The 20,983-nt window shown below is 36.1% G+C and overlaps 1 long non-coding RNA gene across 1 annotated transcript; it reads left to right on the plus strand.

Annotated features, from left to right (window-relative positions):
* The first annotated feature begins 8,785 nt into the window (after nt 1–8,785).
* On the plus strand, nt 8,786–19,132 carry LOC123478377 (uncharacterized). Its single transcript, XR_006653569.2, has 3 exons — nt 8,786–10,056; nt 11,588–11,644; nt 18,215–19,132. It is a non-coding gene; the product is annotated as an uncharacterized lncRNA (long non-coding RNA).
* The last annotated feature ends 1,851 nt before the right edge of the window (nt 19,133–20,983 follow it).

Raw genomic sequence — 20,983 nt, forward strand, 5'->3', positions numbered from 1 at the left:
TACCACATTGCCTGGTCTTATGGTATTTTTCTTTTTTTTTTCTGTAGACCTGTTTATCATGCCTTTTAAAAACACTACTATTTTATGAAAATTATATGAAATATTTAAGCTAGCTTTAAAACCGTCAACATGACTAATGTGACAGTTGATTTATTAAAAGCTGTAACAATGGCAGACTAATGGTTGTAGCAGTGAATTATTGAAGATCATTAATGTGTTGAGATTTAGCCTCTGGGTCCTTGGTCACATTTGTGTCCAGACAGCAATATTTGCATGAGTTCTAGGCCCGAGGATACAACAAAGAATTTTAGGGGCAAAGAAAACCAACAACAAAGTCATAAACTTTTAGTTGTCTTATTCTTACTTGGTAGTTCAATTAGAATAATGTAAAGTCCATACTATCAAGCACTGATTAAATTTACCTGATATCCACAGATTACCAACTTATGTTTTTTATCCCAATATAACAGCTAGGTTAGGTTGAAAGACGAAGAAAAAACTCAAGTGTCCACAATTATCTCAGTTTTAAAAATTACACTGTTATTTGTAGGCATATAAATTAAGATAATGTTTATATGAGTTTCTTTAGATGGGATTTTCAAACTGTGAAATTTAAATATCAATGATAGCTAAGAAAATTGAATCTAGCTCTTTTGAGGTTTGACTTGTTTCCTAGTCTCAAAAAGGAGTGCTGAGCTAACATCCAGATGACCACAGTTTTGCTCCCAACTCTGATTTGGAATCAATGACTCCATTATCAAGCATATTATTAAATTATTCAGCACAGAGATAGTGTCTTCCTAAAATTTTATTAACATGATAGATACACTATGATGTAAAGATTAGAAAGTCAAGACTTTATATAACATGTTAATTTTAATATTTTTATTGGAATATACTACAGGTGCCTTGTTTAAATAAAGCTAGTGTGGTTTGTTTAAATATAACATTTACTTTAAATATTCAGTAATATTTAAAACATATATAAAGTGATTTTTGGAAGGCAGGATTAAAACTTTTTCTTTGCTGTCCATTGTAGTAAGCTTTTATTTTAAATATCTTTGGTACATATGATTGTGATTTTTACCTAACATTTACATTTTAAGAAAAGATAAATGCAGAAGCAAAAAGGTGGATTTTACTTAGAGGTTCTGAAGATGAAGTAATATAAAAATAGAAGCTGACACTACTGGCATAGTTTTCGGTGCTAATTAAGTTGGGGTCTACTGGTTCCCATATGGTTTGCTCGGCTGCCATGGTCCCTGTCCTGTTATCTCCAGGGCTTTAGAGGAAGCAGGGATGGAAGTGGAAGTCCACGTGTCTATGGTCTAATTCGAACTGGGCTGTTGGCCTAAGCAAAAATTAAGCACTTTACTTGTCCATTCTATTTTCCTTAGTCAAATTATTTTTAATCTTTTTAATAGAAACATCAAATATTTTTTAAGCAAATATCTTTGCCTATTGGTAAAAATACTGTAACTCAGTATGTATTGATATGAGTGTATTATGTAAAATATGTTGTGCAAGATAATGAGGAAATAGCTAGTATGGTTCCTGCTCTCAAGAAGGTTCTAATAATGTAGAATGTATTAGGTATGTGAACAAATAATTATTATAAATATCGTAGTTGTTTTCAAAGCAGGTATAATTGTGTTTGCCTAGGAAAATCAATAATAAATGGAATGATTTCAGTAAATATTGAATTCCATATCCATTCATTGTCTCTTGAGCAACAGGTAAATTGTTAATCATTGGCAATACACTGTCAATATTTTGCACAAGTGAAAATGCATTGGAAAATATTTGGTAAACAAATAAAAATGAGAAAGCTCCTAAGTACTATTGAGGGTCAAATAAAAATGTTGTCATACTTATTTTTTAAGACTATTGCCTTATATCCATCATATCAAAGGTAACTAACTGTTTTAGAAATGTCACATCACATCAGACTCAGGCAAAAAGTAACATTGGTAATCACTGATATTTAAATTAGAAAGTATAAAATCTGTGATGGATTTGCTTTAAATAACTTAATTTTGAAAAGATGCTACATTCCTATGGAATGTTCAGTTTTTCTTTGTAGAATCACACTAATCATTCCGCTGACTAATGCACTTCAGATTCGGACACTTTCAAAAGAGGTGTATTCTGATTTTTTTTCAATTAACTTTTAGGCCTTCTATATTCCTAATATTTTGTTCAATTATCTGAAAATGAATGAGAAGTATAAATTACCCTTATATTAGTGATTTATTTAAATATATTTTGTTGTATCACATACTTTTTTTGCTTTATGTATTATGGCATCGTATTTTTAAGTATGTACAGATATTTATTATTGTTATATGATTTAGCCCTAGGAAATCAAAACAATAAATTTATAAATTCTGTTTGTAGTATGCTCTAATGTTTACTAACACTAATGATAAAATATCCCTCTCCTCCCTAGTCCACTTCCTGTTGCATATGTCCATTATTAGTCAATTATACTTTTTCTTAGACTTTATCTATATATTATTTAATATGTTTATCTACTGTTCTTGACTTGTAGGCTTTAAAATACATATCTATTGATATTATTTGACTAACAGGAGATAGAAGTAATATATTTGCTCTATTTTTATACTCTTCCCCATTTTATTTTATAAGTTTTATATCACTTTTATCATCACAATATACAGGGGTGGGCAAAGGTAGTTTTATAGTTGTTTGCATGGAAAATAATACAATAGTCAGTAAATAATACAAGAATAAACTGTTTCACACACAACTTGAAACCTACTCTTGATGCATCACATTTATTGGTTTATGAATATTTTACAACCTTTCATCCCTGGCATAAATGCCGCTTGATTATGGTGTATGACCTTCTTAACGCATTGCTGGATCCATTTTGCTAAAATTTTGTTGAGGATTTTAGTATCTATGTTTATCAGGGATATTGACCTCTCTTTCTTTCTTGTGTCGTTACCTGGTTTTGGAATTAGGATGATACTGTCCTTGTAAAAATAGTTTGGGAGTCTTCCCTCTTCTCCTTTTTCTTGGAATACTTGTAGTTTGAGAAGGATAAGTGTTAGTTCTTCTTTGAATGATTGGTAAAATTATCCTGTGAAGCCATCTGGTCCAGGACTTCTGGGTGCTGGGAGTTTTTTGACTATTGCTTCAATTTCATTGGTTGTCATCAGTCTATTCAGGTTTTCTGCTTCTTCCTGATTCAGATTTGGAAGATTTTATGTTTCTAGTTCATTGCTTTTAGAGACAGATGAAGGGAGAGAGGGAGGGGGCAAGAGAAACATCGAGGTGAAAGAGAAGCACAGAAGCATTGATTGGATGCCTCCCGTATGTGCTCGGACTGGGAATCATATGCACTGGGACCAGGGTTTGAACTTACAATCTAGGGATGTGCCCTGACTGGGAAACAAGCCCACCGCCTTTTGGTTATGGCACAGTGCTCCAACCAACTCAGCCACAATAGCCAGGCACGATATAACATATTTTATGTTGAATTTCCATTTGTATGTTTTGCTTCCATGCTATTTCTACATTCTGGGTTGATATAGGGACACTATTGGTTTTATTTTTTTATCCAGCCTTATTGGAGTATAAGTAAATTTTAATTGAATGGCTGTTTTACTTGATATAAGTGTAGCCATTTCTGCTCTCTTTTGGTTACTATTTGTATGAAATATCTTTTATCTTTTTCTGTCTCTTCACTTTCAGCCTACGTGTGTTCTTAATGCTAAATTGAGTCCCTTGTAGTTGGCATAGCGTTGGCAGTGGTTCTTTTTTTTTTTAATCCATTCAGCCACTCTTTGTCTTTTGATTGGAGAATTTAATCCATTTACACTTAAAATAATTATTGGCAGGAAAGCGGTTACTACTGACATTTTGTTGTTTTCTGACTGGCAGTTCCTTTTTCTTCTTTTCCTGTTTCTCTTTGCATTTATTTTGTTGTTGTATAGTTTTTATTCCTTTATCTTTTGTGTATCTATTAAAGATTTTTTCTTTGTGGTTTTCCTGAGGTTTACATAAACGTATTTATAACAGTCTATTTTAAGGTAATAACAATTTGCCTTTAACTGCATACAGACACTCTATACTTGTACCTCTCTCCCCCCCACTTTCGCTATTAATGTCATACTTTACATTTTTATAATATATATCTATTAACAACTAATTGTAGCTATAGTTATTTTCAATACTTTTGTCTTTTAACTTTTATACTGGAGTTAAAATTGGTTTATATACTGCCATTACAGTGTTAAGAGTATTTTGAATTTACCTGTGTATTTGCCTTTATCATTGGAACTTATATGTTTATATATTTTTATGTTGCTACTTAGAGTCCTTTCATTTGAACTTGAAGAATTCCCTGTAGCATTTCTTGTAGGGGGTCCAGTGGTGGTGAAGTCCTCGTGTTTTGTTGGTTTCTGAATGTCCTGCCCTTCTGAAAGAGTGTTGCTGAGTGTAGGACTTTCAGCTGGCAGGGTTTTTTTTTCTTTCAGCAATTTATACATATCAAACCTCTCCTTCACCTGGTGACCATCATGTTTTCCTGATTTTGGGGGTCCCTGTAGTCTTGTATTGGTGTCTGTAGACTTAAAGAAGAAAACCTCTCTTCTCTTTACAGACTGCTTTTGGCAGATGAAGATGTACTCTTGTTGTTTCTCCAGGCTGATGGAATTATCTCCAGACTTGCAGTCAAGCTAGCCTGGAGCCTGGTCACATGGCTGTTGCTGGGTCTACAGTGGTTTGTATGGTTGGTGAACCTGTCTCCAGTGTCAGGCAGTCCCAGATTTTGTCTGGTCCCTGGGTAGATGGAATTGTCCCTTGTTCAGGAGGGCATGCTTTAGGGCTCACAGTTGGGTCCACAGATGTTGGGCCTGTGACCAGGTGTGTAGATGGCTATTATTCCCACAACGTTCTTGGTGAAAAGCTCCTGCCGATCACTCAGTGAGTCCTTGGGCAGTCAGGACTGGCTCCTGACTGTGGCTGAGCAAGGCCGGAACCAAGTTCCACTGATGTTTCAGGATCCACAGCCAGGACTACAGTTTGCAGACCTACCTATACCAAAAGCACACACAGGTGTGACCCTCCTGAGTCACTTGGCATGTGATGCTGCTGGCAGAATCAAAGGCAGATGGGGCTGCAGCTGAGCCAAAGGGCAACAGAGTTGTTTCTGGATACGTAGCCAGGACCACAGTCCCTGAGTCAGCTACCTGGGCATGGGCTTTCGTAAACCAGCCCCCTTTGTCTTGGACTCCACAGGTATTTCACAATACCCTACCTGGATCCCAAAATTCCACAAAAGCAATTCATCTATAGATGGCTGTCAAATTATTATTGTTAAAGTGGGGGTATGCACGGGGGAGCCCCTATTCTGCTATCTTACTCACCATTATTTTTGTATTTTAATCTTTGTCTCTATCATTTTGTTAACATTGCAAGAGAAGGCCTTCTATGATGATGATGATTATTTTTTGCAATTGTTTCTTCCTTTCCTCTCTTTTGCCCCTAGAATTTCCATTACAGATAGAAGGACATTTTTGGAAATAATTTATCTGTCTCATGATTTTACATTTTTATTATTTTACTTTTGAAACCAGGGAGAATTTCTTGAACTTCATTTTAACTTTATATATTTGTTTTTATGCAAGACACAGCAGGTACATACATGCCCATAGCTTGGAAAGGGACAATAGAATGAGGACAAAGAATTTGGTAACAGAGTGTCTAAGAGTTGTGAATTTGGATTTGATTTAGCTATTCAACCTATTGTCTTTTCTGTAGGTAAGTTGCTCTCAAACAATGAGATGGATAAATAGAATTAATAGCAAGTATCACTCCTATTAAGCCTCAAATCTGAAAATTCTGTAGCACTTTTATGTTTCAACTTTAATGAAGATAGCTGTCAGGATGTTCAGTTACTCACGAGCCTCTTGCTTTGTTTATTTGTTAACATTCCAAATGCTGTGCTCAGGATGGGCCTGCGAAGCAGTTGAACCTGAACACCATTTGGACTGTAGACATGGATCCTCAATCAAATGACTGTCAATTAGTTATTGCCCTGCTGAACAAACCAGTGTCTAGAAAAGGATCTATGACTAACGTGGGATAATGACAGTGTCCTTTCATTGCTTTCGTTGCTCTTTTCCGTTGTTTCCTAGTATAATTGTAACTGTCTGATGTTATAAACATAGCCTGACAGATTCTATTCTTGCTATAAATATGTATTATTGTTGTTATTATTATTATTTTGGTAAAGGCACATTTGAAAATTTGGAACTGAGGCTCCTCGTTAGAGAAAATAAATCCATCAAGTTATTAAAGTATCAATTAATTTGAATTATATTTATTAAATGCTTTGGAAATAACCTAAGACTAGACCAGTTCTCTAGGCAGCTTGAGTTTGGTGATAAACAGCCCATCTCCCTCACTTTGTGGAAGATGCTAAACCCCGGACTGAATGCTAACGTGTGTTCTGTTAGCCCTTCCTGCCTGAACAATTCATTATATTCAGTAACTGAAGTACCATCCACCCTTGCTCCTGTTTTCTCTGCCTTGTACCACAGATGGAGTAAATGGGCCTGCAATTCCTCAGGGTTTTAAAAAATTCACTGTCATAGTTTTGAAATTGTGGCTGCATCATTGACTTCTTACTATAACAGCCTGGTTCAGGGGGCATCCTAGACAGAAAGCCTGCATAGATTAAACCTGGAGCTTTGCTTAAAATCTCTTTATGGACTGTTAATCACCAAAGCAGAGAATATAATGGATTACAAATATTTACTAGATTTGTGCTTCCATATACAGCTGCATCTAGATAATTTAATCAAGGCTTGCAAAGTGATTTCTCCCAAAGAGTTTTATAATTTTGAATTGAAACAAAGAAAAAAAAACCAGAAAAGTATTTTAAATCACAGCAGTTTTGATTGTTGGCCATTAATTGGTAAAAAGGTTTTCATTTATGATATATATGTAAAAACAGACTCAACTATTATCGAGTAACCACATACAGTTGCATGCTTAGGTTTAAAAAAATGTGCATCTACATAAAAGCTATTGAAATTGTTCCCATGGGAAAGCGGGAAATTGACAAGTCCATTCAAAGGGCAGAACAGCAGAATAGAGTGAATACAGATCTTAGAGAAAGGGATGTCACAGTTTCACCGATGAAGTTTTACTTGTCTGATGAGCAGAATACTCATTCCCAGTGCATATACCAAAGATGATATCTAATTAATAAAACCTTGTCTAACAGGCAAGCTCCTTCTCTCCAAGTAGACACTGCTTTATTTAACATTTTTAAATTGCAGGCAAATATTTGGACAGCTGGCATTGCCCTGATTTGTTTGTCATTGTATCAAGTTTGCTTCTCCAGCCAGTCTCTGTTTGAAAATGCACTCCCTCAGACACAAACTGGCTGGTAAGTGGACCCTGCAGGAAACCAGTATGAGGAAACAAAGGACTCCAACAACAAGTCACATGCAGAAACATTTACTAGTGATGATAATTAAAATTAACTCTGTGGGAAGTTTATTTTCCTAAGAACTCATTAAGATAAAAATCAGAGTTGGGAAACCATTGTTACAATAAACCCAAAAACCCTCACAAAGGAAAAGAAACTTTGTACTCGAAAAGATAAAAAATCACGTGTCTTTTATGGTGGAAACCTTAAACAGTGTGAATGGAAGGTTAAAATATAAAGTGAAAAAAAATGAAAAGTCATACGAACTGCTCTAGCAGCCTTGAGAGACAGAGGCTAAATATTTAATGATCCCGTTTCTACATCTATAGAGGGAACTAAATGCTAAGTCGAAGGCTCATATAATGGACCTATCTTGAATAAATTGTGAGAACCCATTACCACAACTTTTTGGCACATACAGTAATAAATGTGGTAAATCGATAAGAAAAAGGCAGGTTAATTTGTGTTAATAGTCTGTCCTACACTCCAGCCATTTATTTAAAGTATACTATGGAAGAACAGAGGTATAATAGCTATTTCACAAAGGCTGTTCACAAGGGAAGAAAAAGAGCCTCTGTAATTAAAGGCTGGGCCCACGCAGTTAGGGCCTTGAGGGATGAGACAGGCAGGGGAGCCGGGAAGCTCTAACGCCACTTCCAATGGAACTAGCACTTGGTGCAGTGACCCCCTGAGACTGCCGGCGTTGACTACAAAATGAAGCCCCTGGGATGTTTTGGGGAGGAGTGGGACACTGTATGGGGGTTGTTGGATGCTTGTCTAATATGCCTGCATATCTCTAAGCTTAGATTAATTTTATCACCTGTGAATTAACTTGCCCTGCTTTGGTGGACATAGGCATTTAGGCTTAGGATGACATGGATTCAGAAATTTTAAAAAAGCTATAAACTCAAAGGCATATGTAAAATCAATTTACTTTAAAGTTTAATCTGTGTAAAGTGAGGAAAGCTTCAAAATGTCAACAAACAAAACCTTGGCGAAGGGTGGAATATCTTCAAATGTGGAATAATGGGATTGCAACGGTATTTGGGCTGTCTTTATTTCTATGATCTTCAGAAGCAGTCTTTACTCTTCGAACATTATGCTACTGTGTCAGCCATGAATCCTGGATTCTCCTGGAGAGAGTGACAAATGGCATAGATGCCATTGCATTTGTCTGTGTTGTCATTAGAGTCCACAGGCCATGTGTTCAGTTATTTGGCTTGGAATATATGTTGTTTAGATATTGATAAGGTGACTTAAGATTTGGGGATGTTTTCCCCTCTGCCCATTGCTTTAATTCCTAACCGTTAATGACAATCTACTTATGTCCCTGTATGTAAATAGATTAAAGACTATTTAAGATGAGTGTTTGGAGCAGAGTGACTCTTTTGTAAGCATTCTAATTGATCTGCTTTCAGCAGTGTCTCTGCCCATGTGAGCGAAACCCCTTTTTCTGATGGGAATGAGTGGGGCAAACTACAGTCTAACACTAAAAGATTAAGGATCGTGTTAACTTTTTCATTCTTCTCTTTAAGTTCATGAGAACTTTCCATTTTTCATGTAGTCTATTGAGTGTCTTTGAATTCTAAGATTGAACCTGGTTTGTAAATGCTGAGGAAACTGTTATGGATGAAACTGAAATAATCTTAGCCAAATAAAGCCAGGAGAATAAGCACAGACATGCAACTATACTGCACCTGTATTATCAAGAGAAAAAACAAAAAAAAAAAAGGAAAACATCTTAAGGAATACTGGATAATAGGAAGATTGTCATTCAACTATCAGGAGCCATAAAGTAGTGTTGGGTAGATGGAATGCACTTGGCTTGTAAACCCTGTGAGCTTTTCTGAGGGTTAAGAGGAAGTCACACTGATAAAGCATTTGAAAACAAGCTTATTGAATACAGTAAAATACAGTTGACTCTTCCAGGACTGTGACAATTGACAGCTAGGATTCATTCTCAGTGAGTTGATAGGAGGAAAAAAAAACCTTATCTATGGAAAGATGTCAGATCTGAGGGAGCCCATTCTAAAAGGATGGGTGTGGTAGATTATTCTAGAGGCTAAAGACCATGAGCCTTTGTTGGATCCAAGTTAAAACAAACAAACATCTAAAATATCTTTTACTTGGTACTATTTGAGTGTGGATTGGTAATTAGATGACATCACAGAAGTACTGTTAATTTTATAAAATGTGAAATGTTATGCTGTTATAAAGAAGAATGTCCTTATTTTTAGAAGATGCATGCTTAAGTATTTAGTGATGAAATGCCTGCAATTTACCATAAATTTCAACAACAATAAAAGGAGAAAATATATATTGAGAGAAATGAGCAGATATGGCAAAATGTTAAAAAACTGTTGAGTCTAGATGGTAGATATAGAGATATTCATTGTAATTTGTTCAGCTTTTCTGTGATTTAAATTTTTTTAAAGATTTTATTTATCTATTTTTAAAGAGAGGTGAAGCAAGGGAGAAAGCGAGGGAGCGAACATCGATGTGAGAGAGAAACGTCCATCGGTTGCCTCTCATGAACCGGCGACCTTTTGCTCTGTGGGACGATGCTCTCAACCAGCTGAGCCACACAGGTCAGGGCTGTGTTTGAAGTTTTTATAACAAAATGTTGAATAAAACGTATAGGCCTTACAAAGGAGCACAGGCACCAACTAAAAGAAGTCCCAATGGCCAAAGCGAGAACAACTTGAGCAATAAAATAAACAATCTATTACTAGATTATAATATAAAATAATATAATTATTTGTGTCCATACCAATATAAGTAAGTATTGAGTTAGATTAATAAGTGAAGGAAAAGAGGCAACCAGTGCAGAAGAATTCCAAATAATTTATTCAAGGAGAGACGGTGTGCAAAGGGGGGAGAGTAAAGGCTAACCCTACCCTGGAACCTGACAAACACTACCTAAGCCAGGTGATCAAGGTCAACACCAACATTAGTCAACTGTGTGGATGATAGGTACCCTGATATGGTGTAATAAAAATGGTATTTTACCTCTGTGGTCTTCCTCCCAGTAACTCATAACCCCACTGCCATGAGAAAAAACATCGGACAAACTCCAGTTGTGGGACAGCTTACAGTATACTTGATGGATACAGAAGACTGCATTGTAACAGGAGAGATTCGGCAAAAACTAAGGAAATCAAAATAAATGATAAATTTTAGTTGATAATTAATCCATGCTGTTCACTAATTTTAACATATATGCCATACTAATGTAAAATGGTAATAATAAGGGACACTGTATTATCTTCTCAGTGTTTCTGCAAATCTAAAAACTATTCTGAAATAAATTCTCTTCAACAAATTGCGTATTTTAAATCAGTGATTCACTTGTAGGAATTTACCTTAAAATTACGTATATTGAAATGTTGATTATAAAAATGAAAAATTAGAAACAAAAACCAAATGTGGTAGAGGTTTAACAAATTATAGTGCAACTATACTGTGCAGCAATTAAAAAGTATATTGTAGGAGAATCTTTAAATAGAAACAAGCCCATGGGCTAATGTAGTGCAGAAAATGGATTACAAAAATGTGTATAGTATGATTCCAAATTACATAAAATACATTGTTTTTAAAATGATAGCTTGAGAAATGATATAGTTTTCTTCTTGCCTCATGCTGTTGCATAAAGTTGGTTCTGGAGAACAATTTTTTGAGCTGTTGACATTACATTTTCTTTATCTCCCTTGGTTGCCTTAGAATGTTAAAGAGTGTTAAATATTTTGCAAAATTTTCAAAAATGAATATGGATATTATTTGTGCTTTTGTCATGATTTGTATTTCAAGTGCTAATGTTTAAATAGTTGTATTTTAATTTAATATAAGCCCCTTTTCTCTTGATCCACTAATATAATTCAGAGGTCTATACTTAATTGAAAACTCCAGCTTTAGTAATCAGCATCTGTACCATCATTCATTAAAAGTCTGTTTTGCTAATGATCTTTAAATTTGTGCTAAATGGTCACTTTTTATTTTCTTGAAGCCCAATTAACCGTAGAACACAAAGAGAAATAAATTATCTCTCTGTGATATTGATTGAAATACAAACTAATATTAATTTTAAGGGTTTAACAGTTTAAATCTAACTTTCTCTTTTAGGTGTACCTTTGAGTCTATTCGGTCACATTATCTGAAACTACAAAGATGTGTTTCTAGGTAAGATAAGTTGTTTCCCTTTAATTTCTAACTAATAGTATAAACTCTGTCAGGTATATTATAAATACACAAACACAAAATTTACCAATCTCTATATATCATGGTTAAAGTTTACCATATTTTCTGAAAATCTTTAAAGAGGAACAAGACTCTTAGGGATACAACTAAAAGTGCTTCCTTCTTAGCCCTCAGCTTTTACAAAGATAAAGCAATAGCTTGATTTGTATCATTCCTGTCCACTTCTAAATAATACAAGTGTTATTTGGGGCAACCCCAAAACCTGGAAATTATTTATAAAATATTGTGTATTTGTTCTTACGTGTTTTAAACTTCAGTCACCTTCAAAACACTCTCTATTTGATGCAGTACCCCTAGGGAGACATTTTTTCCACTGCTTAAAACAGTTTTTGAACTTGTCAATTTTGATGCCTTTTAGTGCTTCTGCTGCTTTTTTCTATCACCTCTGCCACATTGGCAAAACGTTTCCCTTTGAAGAATTTGTTTTCATCTGCTGAGAAAAAAGTCACTTTAGGCGGGTTGGGTGAATAAGGATGGTGGGGCACAAGGGTAATTCCCTTTTTGGTCAAAAACTGCTAAACACCCAGCATGGGGTGGGCAGGTGCGCTCATAAATCACCCATCAGGAAATGGGCAAACATGTTGAAAGAGTCTTCAAAACCAGTTCACTGAAGCCGAACACAGCCTCTCACAACACCACCATCTGGTACACTGATACGGATGGGTTCCTAGAACACTTGCCTCTCAGAGGAAGCCTGTACTCCAAGGGGCCCACCCTCTAGAAGATAATTTGGTTTTTTGGGGGCCCCCCTTGTACGTAGTTTTAACGTTGCATATAATTTTGTGTGTTTTAAAAATTTAGTAAGTTGAGACCCTGGCTAGGTAGCACAGTTGATTAGGACATGGTCCCGGTTTGCCAAGGTTGCAGGTTCTATTCCCCAGACAGGGCACATATATGGAAAAACAAATCAATAGTTCTCCCTCTGTCTCTTTCCACCCACCTCACTCCTCTCTAAAATCAGTAAAACAATGTAGTAAATTGAATAATCTTGTTTGTATCCTTTTTTGACCTTATCCAATATTATATTTGAGATTTATTCATGTTTATAAATATAGTTGAAATTAATTGAAGTTTATTAAATGTATAAGAACACTATATGAGGTCTGTCTAGAAAAAGTCCAGCTGTTGTTAATATAATGAGAATGGTTTGTGCAACATCGATGTAACCTGGCAGCCAAGGAGAGTGGACTGGAGTGTGCATGCGTGAATAATGACGACTTCACTGTACCAGTCAGTAGGGGCAGTAGACACCCTTGGACTGAACATGCGTACTGTGTGGCCATTACATTCAAAATGTCTGAGCAAGTAGAGCAACAAATCGGCATCAAATTTTGCGTGAAGCTTCAACATTCCTCCACGGAAACTATTCAGATGATTCAGAAGGCCGCAGCTATCGGCAACTAGTGACCAGCAGCTTCACCACGACAATGTGCCCACTCTGCACTTCTGGTGCAGAGTTTTTTGGTGAAACATCAAATCACCCAGGTGACTCAGATCCCTCACAGCCCAGATTTGGTGCCCTGCAACTTCTGCATTTTCCCAAAACTAAAATCACCTTTGAAAGTTATGAGATTTCAGACCACCAATGAGATTCAGGAAAATATGACAGGGCAGCTGACGGTGTTTGGGAGAGCTGTGTGAGGTCCCACGGTGCCTACTTTGAAGGGGACTGAGGGTCATTGTCCTATGTACAATGTTTCTTGTATCTTCTTTAATAAATGTCTCTATTTTTCACAGTACATGGCTGGATACCTTCTGGACAGACCTCGTATTTGTCATTTCTACTCCTGTAGATGAACATAAAATGTATAGCCTCATTTAATCTGCGAAAGTGTAGTACATTCTGTTGTTTTCTCATATAGCATTCCTCCCATACTAGAGATAAGAAAATTTAGGCTTAAACCATTCAAGTAACTGACCAACATTTAGGCCTGAGAGTGCTGAATCTGAGGTATGACCCAAGGAGTGACTGAATATAACAAATAATTACTAATTGAAATGCTTTTCTTTCCTCATGATTTAGTAGGTAAGGTTTGAGAATATTGAAGTAATGAGTGTTGCTAGTTTATGGCCTTTAAAAATGAAAAAAAATTAAGGGACATAACCGAGCAATATAAAGAAAATAAAGTAGAAGACAATTGGAAATCAGTTATAAGTGCACTGAAAAACTGGATTCTTTCCCATATCCATAAGGTTCCATTCCTGACTGTTGATTTACCAGCTGAACACTCAGTGTGGAAAATCCTAATTCAACTCCATTCAACCAAATACCCAGAGTGCTTATTATGTGCAGACCTCTCCGAGGAGCTGTGATACTGAATGTAAAAAAACAACACCAACTCCCAGAATGTACACGTGTACAAATAACTAAAGTAAAAGAGTTCTGAACCTGGACAGAGCGTGACTCACAGAGTCCCATACATGGGTCATGAAACGCAATCTAAAGATTAGGAAAGATTAGGAAAGGACCCCTAAGTGAGAAAAATGGATATGAATTCTGTGTAGAAGAAGAGGTAAGCCAGACACAGAAGGTGTTAAGAGTGTTTTCAGAAAGGGGAGGTATCGTGAGTGAAGACACTGAGGTCTGAGCTTGAATGTCACACTGCAGGAACCACAGTCTTGTGCAGCCTTTATGTGTGAGGGGGGACCTGGTAAATGGCACTCCAGACGTGGATGAGAGTAATGTGACAAAGATGTTAAAATGCAGAGAAATCTTCTTGAAGACAAGAAGAAACCATGGGACATGTTTTAGCTGGGGAAAAACATTGCATTTCTGTGTTAAAAATATAGTTTGTTTATTTCTTTATAAATTTTTCTATCACCATTTGTCCCCCCACTCCCTCCCCCCGCCAGTCACCACACTGTTGTCCACGTCTGTGAGTACTTTCTCTTTGCTCGGTCCCTCCACCCACCCCCATCATCCACTAGCTGTCATCTGCTCTCCATCTATGAGTCTGTCTCTATTTTGCTTGTTAGTTCAGTTTGTTCATTAGATTCCACATATGAGGGAAATCATATGATATTTGTCTTTCTTTGACTGGCTTACTTCACTTAGCATGGTTTTAACAGAAGCTTTTTGACAGTATTTCAGAGAGGTGTTTTAGAGACAAAAGGCCATTTCTGAGGTTAGTGGGTCCAAAGCCAAGGTAATGGAAGTTAGCTTGAAGAAGAAAGGGCAAACTCAAGACATAAAATTTGTAACTCTCTTCCTAATGAATTCTTTGCTGCCTAGGGGGTGAAAGTAAGCATGAACTTCTTGAAATGCACTTTTTTTACAGTCCCCAAATCTTCAGTTTTAGTACCTATTTTGTACACCACAGCTGTATATTCAGTTGTCCACTTTTATTATTCTCCCACATCTCTACATATTACACATGGCCAAAATGGAACTCCCTCCAAATTGCTCTTCCTCCTACATTCTCCAGCTTGGATAACATAAAGGGAAATGAGTATGACCGACAGTCAATGGGAGAAGTGATACTACTTTCAGAATAGAAATTTCATAGTATCTTGTCTACTGAATGAAACTTGGTCTTATTTAAATTCTTCCACGTATAAATGATTTTGACAGAAATATTAGTAGAAGTGAGATAGAAGCATTACTATGAGGGCAGATGTACAATTTATTTTCCCTACTTAAAGGTTGAAACCTTTATATTATTAATATTAATACAATGTGGACATTCACTTACTTGTCTTGGTAATGAGAAAAAGATTACTCTAAAAACATGACTTACAGATGGATCTTAACCCAATAGTCACCTTCTTAAAATGATTTTTCAAAGCTCGTTAGCTAAATCAATAAAACCTTAGTTGAGTTTAATATCTTTCTATGAAAGTATATTATTAATTTAAAAAATCTAGTTCTCATTTCAAAATTTCACTTTTCATCAGACTCATCAAGAAAACTGTATTTGGCATAAAATAATGTAACTCTTTCTTTTCTTCCAAGGACTCTTTTTGTCTGTTTCCTCAAAGTATGTCATAAGTTACCAATTAATTACCACTGACAATTTTTCCCTCTTTTGTGGGGAGACTGGCTTCCATGATATATTTATCTTTTCTTAATAAACTAATTGGATAGTTTAAAATATGAAAGTATAGTTTAAAAGTGAAAGGGAACAACGGATTGCATAAAATGTGGTGAGTGTTAAAGTGGCCGACAGAGGGATGTTTTTATTAGATTAGAAATATTATATCTTACAATGGAAAATGCAAATTATGCAGTGCCATAATGTTCCTTTCAAGCACACAGGATAAAATTTGCATATCTAAATTGGATCAGGTCGATTGGGTTTCCCTAGTCTCTCTCCCTTGAGCAGCTATCAGCTGGAAAAGCCTGCAGGTGATCCCAGTAGAGAGTTTTGAAAGTCCACCTTCGAGCCTGTGTATATGTATTTGTATGTGTATATACACAGATGTGTCTGTAGGTATATAATGTCAAAATATCGGTGTATTCAGTTTATTTTCATTTTAATTTCTTAGAGGTTGACAAAATTCAACCTCCTTTTAATAATTATTTAATTTACATGTCCAGATCGCTAATTGTTTTTCACTAATATATTTCTGTGCTGATTGATTTTTCGGTGTGATAAATATTTGAAACTTTGATTTCTAGAGAAATCAACTTTACATATTAATATTAATAGGCTATATTCTCTCTTCAATTCATCTTTAAGGAAATGCCTAAAATATTTAATAAAGAATAAACTGTGTTTTACTGTGCTTTAGATATCCTACCTATTTTTAAAGATGAATTTTTGATTCAAATTACCATGGTAGGGCTTTTTTTTTGTCTCTTTACTTATATGTGTACATATGCAACTAATTTTGCAAATAATCCTCTATTCAACAGTTAACTCATCAATGGAATATGTGGAAATTTTCATGTTTACATGTATACTTGGCTTATTTTAATTCTTTCCAGTGGAGTTAAAATTGTTGTTCAAGAACTTTTAAATTTTGTCATGGTTGATCACCTTCACACATTTATAAGTTTGGATGAAATGAATAATAAATGCTAAGTGAAATAAGCCAGGTGGTGAAAGACAAATACCATATGATCTCACCTACAAGTGGAACCTAATCAACAAAACAAACAAGCAAGCAAAATAGAACCAGAGACTTGGAAATAAAGAACAAATTGAGGCTGAGGAGCTTGAGATGCATATGCAGCTTCAAAAGGAAGAATCAGGGGAAGGGGCAAGCAAAGGAACATGAATAGAGGACTGCTGGGCACAGACAATGGGGAGGGATTGATTGTGGGGGAGGGGGTGAGGTATGGGTAAGCAATGGGGAAAAAGGCAGGATGACTGTAAATAAACAACAATAAATTTTAAAAAATGAATAATAAATGTGGAAGGCTTTAGTTGTGTTGTGTGATCACTGCATTATCAGGACTTAAGCAAGCATTCCAAATCAAACCACCCAACTCTAGGTGCTTTCAATAAAGATTAGCTGTAGATATTCTTGAGGATTAAAATAAATCCAAACTCTTAATAAGCCAAGGGTAGCCAAATGTTTAGCCGGTGCTTTAAAAAGTTGATTTTTTATTATTTTATATGTCAGATGCTCATATATTGTCTTTGTGTATAGAGGATCATGTTTTATCCAACTATTAGAGAAGTATTCCTCTGTTGTCCATTCTTGATTATTCATAGATAAATCATCCAGTGTAGATAATCCGTTCCCTAAGGTTCCCAAGTTACATTGGAGTTCATCTGTTGCCAACTTTGTTTCCTTAGAATTTCCCTGGAATATGTGAATGTTAGGAGTGTATGGACTGTATGTTTTATTTTACATAGCCCTGTTTATACATGAAAGGTAAGCTAGTAAAAATGTTCCCTAAAATAGTGCTTTGGGTTCCAGTAAAGCAATAATTTCATAATTTGAAGAAGGTTCCAGAAAATAAAGACAAGAAGTGCAAGACTATACCACCAGTACTATTCTTATCGTTATTTAGGATGGAGCTGACCCTGGGCCAAGCTGCACAGTTTGTTTTTCAGGCACATTCACCACTCTTTTCTACCGTATCTCCCATAATTCTGGGATTCATAGTGGTTCCTCCTACTCCCCATGTACCCTCAATTTCCCCTGTTTTAGCTCCTTTCTAATCACAATTATCCAGGTGATAAAGGTCTTCACAGGAGTCAGTATAAACAAATGAATCACTATTTGAAAATATTGTATTTAAGTCTTTAAAAGTGAACTGTTTTAGGAAAATGGAAATTTCATGTCCTATACTTTATGATACTATGTAAGGGGCATATTTGGTGTATTATCCATGACAAAGACCTATAGTTTATATGAATACATTGATTTACAGATATGTACGTACATAGTTATACGGTTACATTGCCTAGTTATACAACACATACTACTTATATAATGTAAATATTACACATACATGCATATATTTATATCTGTTGAGTTGCTTCTGATTACTTAACTCATGTGAGTCCTGACTTCTAACTTTTCTCGTTTCTTGGACAGACGGAGTTTTCTATATTCTCCACTTCCTCCAGTTCACTTCTCAGTCCTAAACAAATGGTGAATATTGATTTGTTGGTTCTTTGAAGAACTATGAAGAAACAAAACAAGACTGACAAAAATTTTTAAATCTTATGAAATCAACTGTCACTGGAATAAAAATGTGTTAGATGTTTCGGAGCATAACATGACAATATCTGATAAAGTGAAGATATGCATGCTTGTGACTAAGCTATGATACCACGTACGGGTGTCTTCCGGAGAGAAACTTACCTGTGTGCAGGAAGGAATACGCAAAGGTATTCAAGGCGGCCTCATTTTTAAAAGCAAAATAATAGACTTAACCTAAGTGACCAGCCAAAGGAAAATGTATAAATGTATGTTTATTCAATAGATTTTACAGCGAGTAAACATTATTCTTCTTCTATGTTGACATGGGTTGGCAGTGCTGTAGTTTGGGTTAGGCAGAGGCATACCCTGAGGCACGGCTTTAAGTTCAGGTAGTACATTTGGGAGGTGATCGTCAAGAATCCCATAGCGGAGTGGAGAAGTGAACAGGAAAGAGAAGAAAGCCAGTAAAATAAGTGTTATCAGGTAAATCACTACTGTGAGTAATGTGGATAAGTATAATCCTGCTGCAGAACTCTGGAAGACTGGGTGGAAGAGGTACCTTTGAGAGGTCTCACTTAGGGACCAGGGGTACCAACTTCCATCAATCACTTGTTAAGGGCGTCAGGGTAGGGTTGAGGCGGGAAGTAGCTTACTTCTTGAGACTTGTGTCGTGCTGCCCACTGGTAGGTAGGCTCTAGTGATGGAAGAAGATAGCCAAGGGCCAAGAGATGCAGGCCTGGCAGTCCTGTCAGTGCCTGGAGGACACTGGGAGAGCTCACCTCCACTGAACTGGTGTCTGTGCTTGCTGGTGGCGGGGAGTGGACGGGAAAGGAGTGGAAGTGCGTCTCTAAAACGAATTCTATTTATATGATTTTCTTTGTTTACTTAATAAAAGTATTTGATGTAAATATGAACAATGTTAGTAATTTTTACTTGATAGTGGATGCACAGATGTTTGTGATGGCATTTTTTAAATAGTTACCTAAAATTAAAAAAAAACCCTCTCAAAATAAGGTAGTATTAAAAAAGAAGCTAGTCTTTTCTTACTCAGCATACACTGAGAGGCTGAGATTAGATGTATGAATTATGAACTCCTCGACATCAGGTACCATACAACTTGGTTTCCCAGGAGGCTTACACAGAGCCTTGGAGAAAGTCTGTAAAATAGTGACAGAATTAATTAGGTATGGATTCCAGTTGCCCAAGCCATGTCTCTACATGTACTCTAGGTTGGTTGGGAGTCAGCCTTTTGGGCTGTAGCCAGCCTCAATGTAATTGTCTCTAATATCTCTAAATGTATTTTGTCACTGATGAGGGAGAAATTTAATTTTAATTCTTAAGTGACAGTAGTGTAGAGTACTAGCTAAAAAGGCGAGGTCCTGGATAATTACGGGCATTGTCCAGTGGAAGTGAATAAACAAAACTGCAGAAAATTTAAGAAGCCTGTTCCTGGAGTCTTGGCCAGGCCCTAGCTTGATGCCAGTGAGTCTGTGAAGCTGAGTGTCCATCTTTTGTTACTTTGAGACGATGATCTAAGATGCAATTGCCAGGACACCATCATCTCAATGCATGTACAAAATCACTGAAGAATAAGATTGTATCTTCTTCCCCTTCACTGTTACTATGACAAAGGTAATGGTGCTGCCAGACATTCCCTCTGAATGTTAAGAATCACATTAGGGGAAGAGTCGAACCACGGGGCTAATCCCGTTCCAAAACGTAACCAGAAAATACCTCAACAACCCAGGAACCCTATTTAAAACAGCCCTTAGACAACAAACCTGCTTCAGAAAAGCCAGCTCATTCTGTGTTTTTTGTCCGACCAGCGTGAACTGAGTTTTATCAGCCTTGCTAATAGCTGTTCTCTCATTTACCAAAGGGTGGGACCGTATTTGGTGAGTAATGAAGTATGTGTTTTATTTGTTATTTTGAAGGAAATAAGAGTGGATAAAACCAAAATGAAAGGGCAGGAGAAGTAAATTCTTGAAATTATGTAGATAAATATATTTCACAGAAAATATTGTTTGAAATAAAATTAAGAAACATTGATTGGAAAAGAAACACTTGTCTTCCTCACAAAATTATAATGTGAAAAAAAGTAGCTTTTCCTCTTTTAGAAATGAAAATTCCTTTGTGATAACAACACCGGGAGTATTTTTAAGAGTTGTAAAAATGTAATGCATTTCAAGAGACAATTCGAAAATAAAGTAAGGCAAAATAAAATTTCAGAAGTCCACAAGGCATATGCCATTTTTGTTGTATACAACTTGCGGGTCTAAAAATGTACTCGTTGTTTTGCTTAGATCCTAGACAACAAGAAAAATCTTGCAAAACTAAAGGCGAAATACCAACCTGAGAGTTATTGCTGAATCAGTTTTTTGCCGTAGGCCGTGTGTAATGCCAGTGTGGTTCAGATTTTGCTTCTGAACTTGATGTTTCGGTGTCAACATTCTTCAGCTGCATATTGTGTGAGCTTTACCTAATTAGCGACTGCAAGGAGCAATGAGACAACACACTGCTGTGTGTGTTACTCACTCCTTCACCCCACAGCCATTTGAATTGGAAACCGTGATCAAGGGAGAGTGACGTTGGTCAACTTGGAAGTGTATTGAAGCTGCCAAGGCCTTAGACTTGAAAATGTGAAGAGAAGGATCTCTGAAA

Source organism: Desmodus rotundus, chromosome 6 (assembly GCF_022682495.2).
Source record: "Desmodus rotundus isolate HL8 chromosome 6, HLdesRot8A.1, whole genome shotgun sequence".
In the NCBI taxonomy this organism is placed as follows: domain Eukaryota; kingdom Metazoa; phylum Chordata; class Mammalia; order Chiroptera; family Phyllostomidae; genus Desmodus; species Desmodus rotundus.